The sequence below is a fragment of the Ambystoma mexicanum genome, chromosome 5p (genome assembly GCF_040938575.1).
Source record: "Ambystoma mexicanum isolate Mex_15411 chromosome 5p, UKY_AmexF1_1, whole genome shotgun sequence".
Classification (NCBI taxonomy): Eukaryota; Metazoa; Chordata; class Amphibia; order Caudata; family Ambystomatidae; genus Ambystoma; species Ambystoma mexicanum.
Genome location: NC_090930.1, coordinates 318,812,673 through 318,824,885, shown reverse-complemented (window position 1 = coordinate 318,824,885; position 12,213 = coordinate 318,812,673).

The following is a 12,213-nucleotide window of genomic DNA, read 5'->3' as shown; positions in this document are numbered from 1 at the left end:
TTGGCAACAAGGCATCCATACAGGTTAAAAAGAAGCGAGGAGAGAGGGCCGAATCAGGGGGAACCCCACAGGTCAACCCTAGAGTGGGTGAAAAACAGTCTTGAAAGAAGATGGTCTGAGAACTGCCATCAAGAAATTACCTGAATCACACCAGCAGGGAGCCTGCCACCCCTGCTTGCACTAGTTGAATTAGTAGAATATAATGATACACTGTGTCGAATGCCACAGAGAGATCAAGGAGAATAAGAACTCCGGACTCTCCGCAGTCTTGAAGAACAGCTAAGTCGTACAGTAGTGAAATAATAACAGATTCCGTTCCCATAGTAGGACGGAAACCGGACTGAAATAGGTGTAGCCTATCATTGCCTTCAAGAAATCTTGAAAACTGAGGAGTGATCACTGCCTCCATTAGTTTAATGATAGCAGGAAGAAGGGTGATGGGATGATAATTAGCCACCTCCTCGGGGTTGGAATCAAATTTTTTCAGGAGGGGGCAAAAACAGCGTGCTTCAAAGAAGCAGGAATAGTCCCCATAGTAAAAGAGTACTGAAGGGCGTTAGTGAACAAACAAATCACCCTTTGCGGGAGAGATTTTAAGATCCAAAGCAGAACTGCGGCGTGGAGTGAGGCCGATTTAAGGCCCTACAATGCTTGCATCACAATTTTATTGTCCACTGGTTCAAGATGAAATGTGCTTAGTTGAGGGGATCAGGAGCCCCTTAAGACAGCCTGACCAAAGGCTGGCTGACCCTGTCAGCAGATTGGCCATTCACGATTATTTGGCGAATATCGCTGATTTTTTCAAAGAAAAAAGCGCCAATTGCACTACAATGTGACTGAGCATCAGGTAATTTGGCCTGCTTCCTATAGGAGACAAAAGACAGTTCATTTGCCACCAAAAACACTTCCCTGGTGGAACATGACACATCCGTTATTCGAATGGCATAATATTGTGCTTTTTCAGCTACAATCATCTTGTGGTAGCAAGAAACCGCATGCTTATAAAAGGCACGATCTTCCTTGGAGTAGTTACAACGCCACTTTCTTTCCAAACGACGGCAAGCCTGATTCTGTTTTCGAAGGTCTAAGGTGAACCAAGCGGCTGTGGGTTTAGATCTCCCAAAATGAATTTTCAGGGGGGCCAGGTCGTCAGCCACCTTTACTCTGGCTTTCAGGAGACTGTAAACCATGAGAAATCTATGAATCTCGATATGAGGTTCTGATAGTAGGAGGGACCAAAAAGTGGTCAGACCAAATAACAGGAATGGGAGTGAAGCCGTCTACCAGCGATTCCTCTGGGCAATCAGCTCATTTCGAGTGTATCTAAGGATGTGAGAAAACCCATAAATGCTCACCTTGGCGCTTAGCCCCTCCAGCGCCCGGACGCGATTGCGCCTCTGACACACTCCCGGCGCGTCTGCTCCATGCTGCTGTATTTGTACAGCCCTGGAAGCGGGGGAAAAACGCGGGCGGTGCAAACAAAGAAAGAGGACCCCTGGCCTGAACTCTGGCCAAATGTGGAGTAGTGCACCAACACAGCAAACCAACTAGCCGCCTAGATTGTAAATCAAGCAGGTAGATCCACAATGGATAGCAGCAACATGAATTTAAGCAACAATTAATTAAAAAACAATTTAATAATAAACTTTCAATTCTAAAAGTTTTAAGTCTAAAATAGATGGACTGTCATCAAGAATTCATTCTTTCACTGAGCAGTCTAAAAGGATACTGACTTCAGGAAGTAGTCTGGAAATGCGTTGTGAATTGTGTTTTTGTGTGCATGTTTGTATGTATGCATCTATGTATATATGTATGTATGCATACGCTGTTCTTTATATAACATACAGTTGGCTGTGAATCAACATAGCACTGTGTAACACGGGGTTACAGTAACATGGTACAATGATATGGACAAATTAGAAAGGACTAGTAACTGTACACTTTGAGGGACATGAAGAGAGGGGGTACGGAGCGTTACAGGCATGTTTTTCCGTTATGGGAGGAAACTGTGGACCTCATCATGATTAATTTATGGGTGGATCCACAGCTGTACTCCAACAATCTATATACTTGCGAGTGCCACACAATCTGACCTTCCTCATTGCTCTGTGGATTCCCAGAGTCTGCATCAGCAGGTCCAAACTTTCACTTCTCCTGACTGGATATGAGCATCTCAAAGATGCTCCAGGTATCTTCAGATCTGCTGCAGTGCAAAACATTTCTAACACATTGCATATGTGACATGTTCATAGTCGGGGAAAGTTGCTCAGCCAATCAGGTGGCTGGAAGCGTGGGTGAGAATATGCTTTGTACCGCCCGCTCTTTCCAGTCACCCGAGGCCACTCCCTGGATGGGGCCATCTTGATTGTGGGGAGGCAACAGGGAGTCTCTCCCCCTACTAACCTGCTGGACCACAGCTTTGTGCTGCGGTCCTGGCGATTCTCCCGCCCGCGACCACCATGAAAATGGAAAAGGGACAAAGTCACATTTCCCAAGGCAGTGGCAATCTTTTTTTGGGGGAACGGGTGACATTGGGCTTGCGCAAAACACACAGACCCCATCTCCCGATATAAAAAATACATACAATTAAACTATTTGCACCCAGGGCAATCCCTGGTTGAGAATAACTATCACCCCTTCACTTGGGCCTGCCTAGGCTCGGACTGGCAGGCCTTTACTGACCATGTCCGTCCCCTGACTCAGGGTTCATTGCTATAATATGCCCCATAGAAAATCTTTGCACTACAGGTGTACATTATGTGGCATTAATATGCAGTGAAATTATTTTATTATTTCTATTTCTATTTCTATTTCATTTATATTGCACCGGTAACTCGCAAGTCTTGGGGCGCAGAAACATGAACACACATAATACCATCATAAGACACTGGACAAAACAAAGAATGCAGCTAGATGTAAAATGAGGGTCAATTAGCTAAAATCTGAGTCTTCACGTGCTTCCTAAAGCTTAAGTCACTTCTTTTCTTATATTAATGGGTAAGTTGTTCCAAATACCTGCAGTAACTATCGGGAAGGATTTGCCTAGGCCTAGCTTACAATTATGCTTCTCTACCACCACTTTGTTTTGATTGGCCGATCTAAGAGAGTGAGTGGGTACGTATGTGTGAATTTTTGCTTTCAAGTACACAGGAGCTTTGCCGTAAATGCAGCGATGTGGATGGTAAGGGTTTTGAATTGAATTCCATTCTCTAATCTAAGCCAATGCAATTCTCTCCTGAAATTGCTAATATGATTGTATTTGGATATGCACTTAATAATCCTGACTGCATTGTTTTGTATAATCTGGAAGGATTTAATGCATTTATTGCTTGCTCCTACCAACGGCATTTCCGTAATCCAGCTGACATAGATGGTTGCCCTAGCCACTGTCGTGCAATTATCCTCTGAGAGATAGGGCCTGATGACTTTAAGGAGTCTAAAATAGTATCCGCAAGTTGTTTTTGTGTATTGCGCCTGTGCTTCGGCTCCTAATGATGCTTCCATCATTATGCCGAGCGTTTTAACTTTATCAAGGACCTTGATTGGTGTGTTATCTATCTGAAAAGATTTGTATTCTGGGGAAAGTGAGTTTCTGACCTGCTGGGAACCGAAGACCATCAACTCAGTTTTCTTTCCGTTTAAACACATCAAATTCAGATCCATCCACTGCTCAATGCTGGAGTAGATGTTAAGTAGATTGTCATTATCCTTCTTCTGATCTCCACAAAGTTCAATCACTAACTGAGTATCGTCTGTGTAGTTCGTAATGTAGACATTTAACTGCTCCAATACAAGGCAGATAAATCTAAGATACAAGTTAAACAAAAAGGGAGACTCCCTGGGGAACCCCACAGAGGATTTCTCTTTCTGATGAAAATGTGTCACCCCATTGAACCCGAGATGTCCTATTCTTTAGAAATGACATTATCCACCCCTTAGCTGCCTTAGAGCAGTTGGCTTTTTTACTCTGTGCCACTTCGAGAAGGTCATGGTCTAGAAGATTGAAGGCTGCACTGAGATCCAATAAGACCAGGAGGCCTGCTTTCCCATTCTCCATAATACTGAGCATCTTTGTCTGATGGTCTAACATCGCCGTCTCAGTACTATGGGCCGGCCTAAAGCCTGACTGTTGGGGATGAAGAGATTCAGATGCTTCTACATGCGCCTGTAATTGTTGAGTGGCTATCCTATCCATAATTTTCAAAAGAAAATTACAGTTAGTAAATTGGCCTTAGATTACTAGGGTTTCTGGGATCCAAACCTGGTTTCTTAACCAGTGGAGTAACAGTAACCCTTTTCATGTCCCAAGGGACTATTTGATCCCTAAAAGAAGCGTTAATAATTTTGGATAGTTTAGGTGAGAAGAGATCAGAGTTGTCCAAGATCATTTTTGCTGGAAGAGTATTTTCAGCGCAAGAAGTTGGCTTCATGGTAGCAAGTGTTTTTTTCATCTCCTCTGGCGTAATATTAGAGAAGTTAAAAATTGTAACTTTGTCAATGGCCTCTTCCCTAGGTAGATTTGAGTTGTTAGGTTTATCTAATTGGGATTTAGTAGTTAACTCTCTAGCAGCTTCAATTTTTGTGAAAAATGCTTGTTGTGTGTTCTCACAATCTTGTTGGGACGGGATGAAGGGGGGTGAAATGGCCTTAGGCTTAGCAGTAGATTTCAGGATACTGAATAGTTTGCCTGTGGCATTACCTGTGGAGGTAATTTGGTTATTGTCGTACTGTTTTTTTGCCTCAATTATCTCTTTCTTATATTTCTGCTCTATGTTCTTCCATTTTTCTTTGTTCTGTACTGTAGAGCTTTTTTTCCATACATTTTCTAACTTTCTTCTTTCCCTTTTTTGCTCTAGCAAATCTTTACTAAACCAAGTAAGGGGTTTAGCAATTGATCTGCGAGTTTTAGACTGTAGGGAAGCATTCTGGTCGACCAACTGCTTGAGGTATTCTGGTAGGTTGGTCATCATGCCTTCACAGGAGTCTTCTTTCTTTCATGTTATTATTAACCTCTTTTATGCAAGATTCTAAATGTTCCCTACTGATGTTTTTCAAATCCCTTTGGGCCATTTTACAGTGTGGGTTTTGGATGTTATCGCCGAAGGATGGAGGGGTAATTTGAAAGGTGACACTAAAGTGATCTGACCAAATACATGGTTCTGTTTTATAGTCATGTGTCTTTAAGTTGTTAGTTACTACCCAGTCTAATTGATGTCCATTTTTCATTGAGGGTTCTTTGTTGGTGACATGAAAGTCAAGATTGTTTGATAGTCTCTCTAGGTTGATAGGATCTTTATCTGCTGGGTCACTGTACCATCTGTTGAGATCACCCACTACCAACGTGGCACAATTACAGCCTTTGAGAAGGTTAAGAAGGTGGGAGAACTCTTCATTAAAGTCAGGAGTGCTAGAGGGAGGTCTATATACGACTGTTAGGATGAGACAGCTGTTTCCGGTAGGCAAGTATTTAAGATTTAAGATTTCGCTACCCTTACATATGGATTTACCTGGAAACAGGGGAATCAAATCCCTGGCAATGACTGCCACTCCTCCTCCTTGGCCTGATTCTCTAATAGTGAAATATATTGCATATCCAACAGGGACTGCAATATCACATGTAGGGCCTATTGGTTCTTTTAACCATGCTTCTGCAATGCAGAATATGTCAATATCCTGCTCAACAATCCTATCATGAATAGAAAGAGCATGCTTATTCAAAGATCTAGTGTTATGTATGCAGATTTTAAGCTCTGCAATAGATAGTATGTTGGGTACTGGTTGATAGGACTGTGTCTCAGACCGCCAACCTTTTATTTGTTATCTTTTCATGGCCAAACTTTCTTCTTTCAAGGGTGCAGAACTTTTACTATCTAACGTGTTATGAACTGCTTTAGTGGCGTTATTAACACACTGTAGTTTATGATTGTTCATAAGGATTATGGCCAGTATTGGATTCGGTGTGACTTTTTCAGTTTGGGTGTACTAAAATGAGGTCAGTATTGATGATACTGCACCTAAGGGCCACTCACGCAGTTTCCTGACTGCCGTGTCTGAGTCATACCGTTCAGGGGAGCCGTGACAGAAAGCTTCCTCCACTTGGAGGAGTTTCGGTCTTTGAGCTGTATTGGTGGTGTAAAAGAAACATCCTGAGTATGCTGGGGGTTAAACTCCATATTCTTACTTAGGGTGGAACTACTTACAATCATGCACAAGAACCTGCTTCCTGGTGGATTGATGATAATATTTCTTTCTGCGGCAATTGCCTCCAGAACCTCCTGAAGCCCATCTAACTGGAGAGGGATACCACGTAACCACGTACGGCCACGGACCGGCACAGACCGGCTTATCCCCTTCACGCTGGCACGTTCGCGCCGGGTTTGGCAAGAAATGCACCAAAAAGAACTGCAGCCACTGCTTGTAAATGTAGTTTCCCAAAAAGTCGTGCGTGCAAGGAGCTTTTCTTCCTGATTCAAATCCCATAGAAATAACTTGTATTAGACTAATCCAAACGTGCTGCTTACAATACTAAGAGGTGCAAACACAAGACTATTATTAAAATACAAATGTAACACAGTAAAAAATGCGCTAATCAGCCATTTTAAATTACGAATTAAAATTCTACCATCAAAGCAGAGACAAACCTGAAAAGTCAGGAGGGAAATGTTCCTGCTTCAATCCATTTTTGAGGTAGTTGCTCAGTTTTCCACTGGCTTCGATAGAAATATCTAAGATGGCTATGAATACATTCATTTCATTACATTTATTTCATCACCATAAGAGTCATCACCTCCAATTACCGTTTCATGTAAGTGTTTCCTGAGTACAGTATGCCTTTTACAAAGTCAAGACAGTACAGAGAAGGCAGTTACATGCAGTAGGTTTGGGAGTCTTAGACACTGAAGTTAGTGCTTCTCAACTAGCCATTTAATAGACTTACTCTTACAGACTAGACTTACAACTTAGAGAGCAAGTTGACAGTTTTCAGGGAGAGTGGGAGTGAATTCCAGAGTTGTGCAGCCATGAATGGGAAACTGCTTCCTCCTGATTCTTGTAGTTTGAATCTAGGGACTTGTAGGCTGAGGGTGCTGGAGGACCTGGTGACTCTAGTGGAAGAGCAGAGGTTAAACTTTTCTGTTAGGTATAGAGGAGTTGCATGGTTCAATGATTTATGGGTGAGGGACACGATTTTGAGTTGGATCTTGTCATTGATTGATAACCATTTATACTGTATTCTGGTTTCGGATATATGAGCTCTTCTGGAGATGATTAGTGCAGATCTCAGAGCGTTATTTTGCAGGGTTTGCAATTTGTTGAGAACGTATTTGCTTGCTCCCAGGTATAGTCTGTTACAGTAATACAGCCTGAACAATATTACTGCTCTGGCTAGTGTAATGCAACTCTCCTTGGATACCAATGGTTTGCAAGCCCTGATCAATTTCCCTGTGTAGGCAGTGGCCTAAGCTGTGGCATTCACTTGTTTATGAAGGTTTAGTGTGGCGTTGAGATAAAAGCCTAGGGTTTTCACCTCTTTAACCACTGGGATTTTGTTAGCATCGATATTGAAGGTGGCATAGTTTGCGTCTAGTTTGTTCAAATTGGCTGGCGAGCCCACGATTAGCAGCTCTGTTTTATCATCATTCAGGCATAGGCTGTGAGTGGCCATCCATGCCTGAATGATTAGATAGATTTTATTCACCAACAGTAAAGCATCCTCATAGACACCCGTCAGAGGAAGGAGGATCTGGGTGTCATCTGCATAGTTAGTGTAGGTGACACCCAGATGGTTCAGATCATTGAATAAAGGCTTTGTGAAGATGTTGTACATGGTGGGTGAAACACAGGAGCCTTGGGGAATTCCACATGTAATGGGAATGGGGTTTGGTTGCTGCTGATGGGGAGAAAACCTGCATTGTCCTGTTGTTTAGGAAAGACTCTATCCAGGTAATGACATTAGACGAAAAATGGGCTGCTGAGCCAAGATGGTTGCATAATACCTTATGGTTGACCAAATCGAACGCCGCATTGCATCAGTAATACGCCTATAATTTGTAGGGATAGTGGGATCCAGTGTTTGTTTTCTGAGGAGCGGTATAACCCATGATTCCTTTAAGTTACTCAGTACTATGCCAGATGTGAAGGATGCATTTATAAGTTTGGAAATGAAGGGTGCCAGGTCTCTAGCAGCATCTTTTATTATTTGTGCTGGGTAGCTGTCGCCTTGGGACTTTGGAGGTTTAAGGGATGCTATGATTTTTTGTACCTCTAGGGCAGAGACTTTAGAGAATTTAAAGTCTTGGGCACGTTTGGTGGTGGTCTTTAGCTTGTTCCGGTGGATGCCTGAGTTTTGAAGGTTTAGGCGTATATCGTCAATTTTGGCTTGCAGGGTGGTTATTTTGTTGGTGAGTGCGTTCTGTATATTTGTGCACCAAGGTTTGTCCTTAATGCATGGATCTGCAGGTATGATAGGGGTCTCCATCTCTTTGAGGATGATGAATAACTCTTTGGTACTGGAACTGGTTTGGTTTATTCTGTTATTGTATGGTTCTCGCTTAGTGCGCAGTATTACTTCCTTATATTTAGCAGATAAGTTCATTAGATTGGTTTTGTTCTCTATGGAAGGGAGATGTTTCCAAGTAGTGTCCAGTTTTCTTTTTTCAGCACGTAGGATGTTTAATTCTGGAGTGAACCAGGAGTTCAAGTGGGCTTTTGGTTTGCCTTTGCACATTTTGAGGGGAGCTATTATGTCGAGAGCTATAGTCATGGAGGAATTATAAGTCTCAACTAGATTGGTGGGGTCCTTAGTATCCTCGAAAGAATTCAATGTAGGGATCACAAGTGGCAAGATAGCATCAGTCTTAATGTTACATTTGTTTTCCTTGAGACATGGAGGTACTATCAGATTTTGTTTAGTTTTTTTTAGTGTTTGTTGGAAGGGTAAATGACACAAGGTAATGATCTGTCCAGGGTCTGGGAGTGATGGTGGTAATTTTAGAGTCACAGTTGAGGTTGGCTACCCAGTCCAGGGTTCTACCTTTACTGTGGGTAGGTTGTGCGACCTTTAGGCTAAGGCCATGTTTTGTGATCGTATTTGCTACTGCTAGTCCTGGATGATCATTTGGGTCATTCAATCCTAAATTGAAGTCGCCTAGTATTAGTAGTTGCAAGGATGTTTTGATATTCTTGGTAATAAGTAGCATCATATCTTCCTCGAAGGTGCCAATGGGCCCAGGGGGTCTGCATACTAGCTGGATGGTAATGGTGTGGGAGTTGTCAATAGGTAATTTGGCTGTTAGTAGTTCGCAAGAAGAGAGTTTGGGAGTCGGGGCTAATCTGAGGTCTAGGTTGGTTTTGGCTACGATGGCAATTCAGCCACACCTGGTATCAGCTCTGTCAGCTCTTATAATGGGGTCATTTTCTGGTACAGCGAGAAGGAGCGAGGGTCCTGCTGCAACATGCAGCCAGGCTTCGTTAATGGCCAGGAAATATAGATTATTGGCTGTTATGAGATCTGCAATGTCTGTTGCATGCGCAACTAACAATCTAGCGTTGATTAGCGCCCCCTTGATAGGTTGTATGTCGTGTTTTTGGGGGAGATGCTCTGTTTATTCTGTTTGGGTGCCTTCATCAGGTTGGTTAATTTTATGGTTGTGCCTTTAATAGGTCCAGTGCAATTAGTGGTGATGTTGGGTGATCGATTGATATGATGGATGTCCATCAGGGTCTGAAATCTGGAGCTTCCCCCATAAATGCATTTTTTCTGCCATTTCATTTACCCAAGTGCCAGAGAGATGCACATAGTCCAAAAATCACATTAAAACTGTCATCCTATCACATTACTGCCTATTCAAGTATGAAAAGGTCCTTAAATCAAATGGGCTGCATTTGTCCCCAAATGTAGGCAGTCTTTCCAACCCCAAAGCCAAAATGTCTTTCCTGGGTCAGCTTGCACCAGGGTTGCCATGACTGCCCCTTTGAAGTCCTCCTGTGGATAGTGGGATTGAATGCAGACAAACACAGGTCTTCCCCCCATGCTTTGTCCTTGGGAGCAGCTCTGCCTGGCTGTCTGGGAGAACCTGTAATGATCACAAGGCCAGTGTCATGAGAACAGGGCACATGCCCTTGCAGCCTTAGTCACTAGTAGGTGCGAAATTAGCATTTAAACCAAACTGGTTTGACAGGAATGCCTGGGCCCCAGCCAGGCTGTTGAAGTCCTTTTATGGGGGGGGGGTGAGCACAATATACATATCTTGGCAGCCCCTCTCCCCAATGTACAATTGTGTTTCTGTGTGAGCCACAATATTATTTCACATTTAGTGTTACCAAGGTCATCATCTGCTTTACACAACAGATTTACACATGATCATTTTTTTTCTCATGTTCATTTCACAAAATGCGGTTTTTCACGCACACAGCTTTCCTTTGCATTTACCTTCTAAAAGGCCTTTTATAGATCTGGTCAGTTTCTAGAAACAGCGATATGTTTGAAAATGGTTCCTTGGTAATTGACAGAAAGCAAGAGAGCATCTTTCCTTTGAAGTATTTGGCGTGTGTTCGTTTATTTCAAAAAGGTAAATCCAAGCCATGCGAACTTCAAGCAGAATTCTTTTGCTTTTCATGAACTTTACTGATAAAACAATGCTGTTCTGGGAAGGATGGCCTTATCTGATGGTGTTCAAAATGAAATACATGGCCAGGGCTGTGTTTTAATAGAACAAAACTGTGTGATGTTTGACATGAAAGTAGGCACCAGTGCGATGCCGTTTGAAATGCAGGTCATTTTCTTGTGCAGCCTTCAATGTTTAAAGGACAGCAATGCACATCCATTCTGAAGTTGATTTGTTTTCTCGGGATTTACATGAATGAAACAAAATGCAGCAATCCTTGGGGTGGCTGTGTTCAACTCTCGCCCCATATGTGCTCAGCAGACCAAAGCACAGCCATTTTTGGGTAACTGCTAAAATGCAGTTTTTGTTGTAGGAATTTCTGTGGGGCTGGTAAATGTACCCCACAAAGGATAACTACCAAGAGTATGAGAATTATAACCGCTGCCTTGTAACTGTTGAATTGTAGCTAAGATAAACTACCAGGAATTATACTGTGGTTAAAATGAACTTCAAAGAAATTGGGAACGAGAGCAATTACTTTTGGAAGTTGGAGTTGATAACAATTACTGAGAAAATCTGAGCCCAAACGGGTGCACACTGGATTGGTCATGAAGATCAACTACAACTACTTTGAAAACCCTAATTATAGGCCAGTAAATTCTCACTTGCCGTAAAAAATAAAAACATTATAAGAAAGGGTCTAATCGCTAGCTACAGTTTTGTTCTATATTCACTGAAAAAACCTTAGCTAAGTGGCAGTTAAGGTGCACAGATTTAACACAGCAAAACCCTTGAAATTCCGTGGACGTGGGAAGTCATTTATTTATTTATTTGTTTGCTTGTTTGTTTATATAGGGTGCCGGAAACCTGCAGGCATCGGGGCGCCAAGAAAAACACAGGGACCAACACAAAAAGAAAACAGGACTAGCAGGAGGGAATTAATTAGTAAATAACAATGTTTTCAGTTATTGGTGGAATGCGCTAAATTCCTTTAGCAGCCTAAGATCCAGAGGAAGAGAATTCCATACCATAACATCTGTAACAGGAAAAGATCTTCTCGAGCTATTGACAAGCTTGAATTTCCACCAGTGCTAACTGCTACATTTTTGATGTAAGCTGGCACAGAGCCATGTAATGATGTGTTGACCAGTTTTGCCACCTTGAATCATAGGCGAGCAGCAAATGGAAGCCAATATAGATCTTTCCGGCAAGGGGGATATGTTCCCTCCTGTACATCCTTTTCATGATGTGTACAACATCATTTTGTATCACCTGTAAATCATGTATATTGTTCTTCTAGGCACCAACCAAAAGAGCAGTTCCATAGTCAAATCTAGGCAATATGGTTGCCCTTGCAACTGAGGCACAGTTAGATTCGGATAGGAACGGTCTAAGGTTCTTCAGTGGTCTCAAATAATAGGATTTTCTTTTCACAATTCGGTGGTTCAGAACTCAGCGAAGAATCTAGAAGGAAAGCCAGAGTTTTCACCTTTTTTGGAAACTTCAAACTTCAATACTACAGTCCTGAATGTCAAACGAGTGGTATCTGTGGTCAAGTTTAGATCTAATACCTGCTGAGGCGAAAAATATGAGCTCAGTCTTGTTCCCA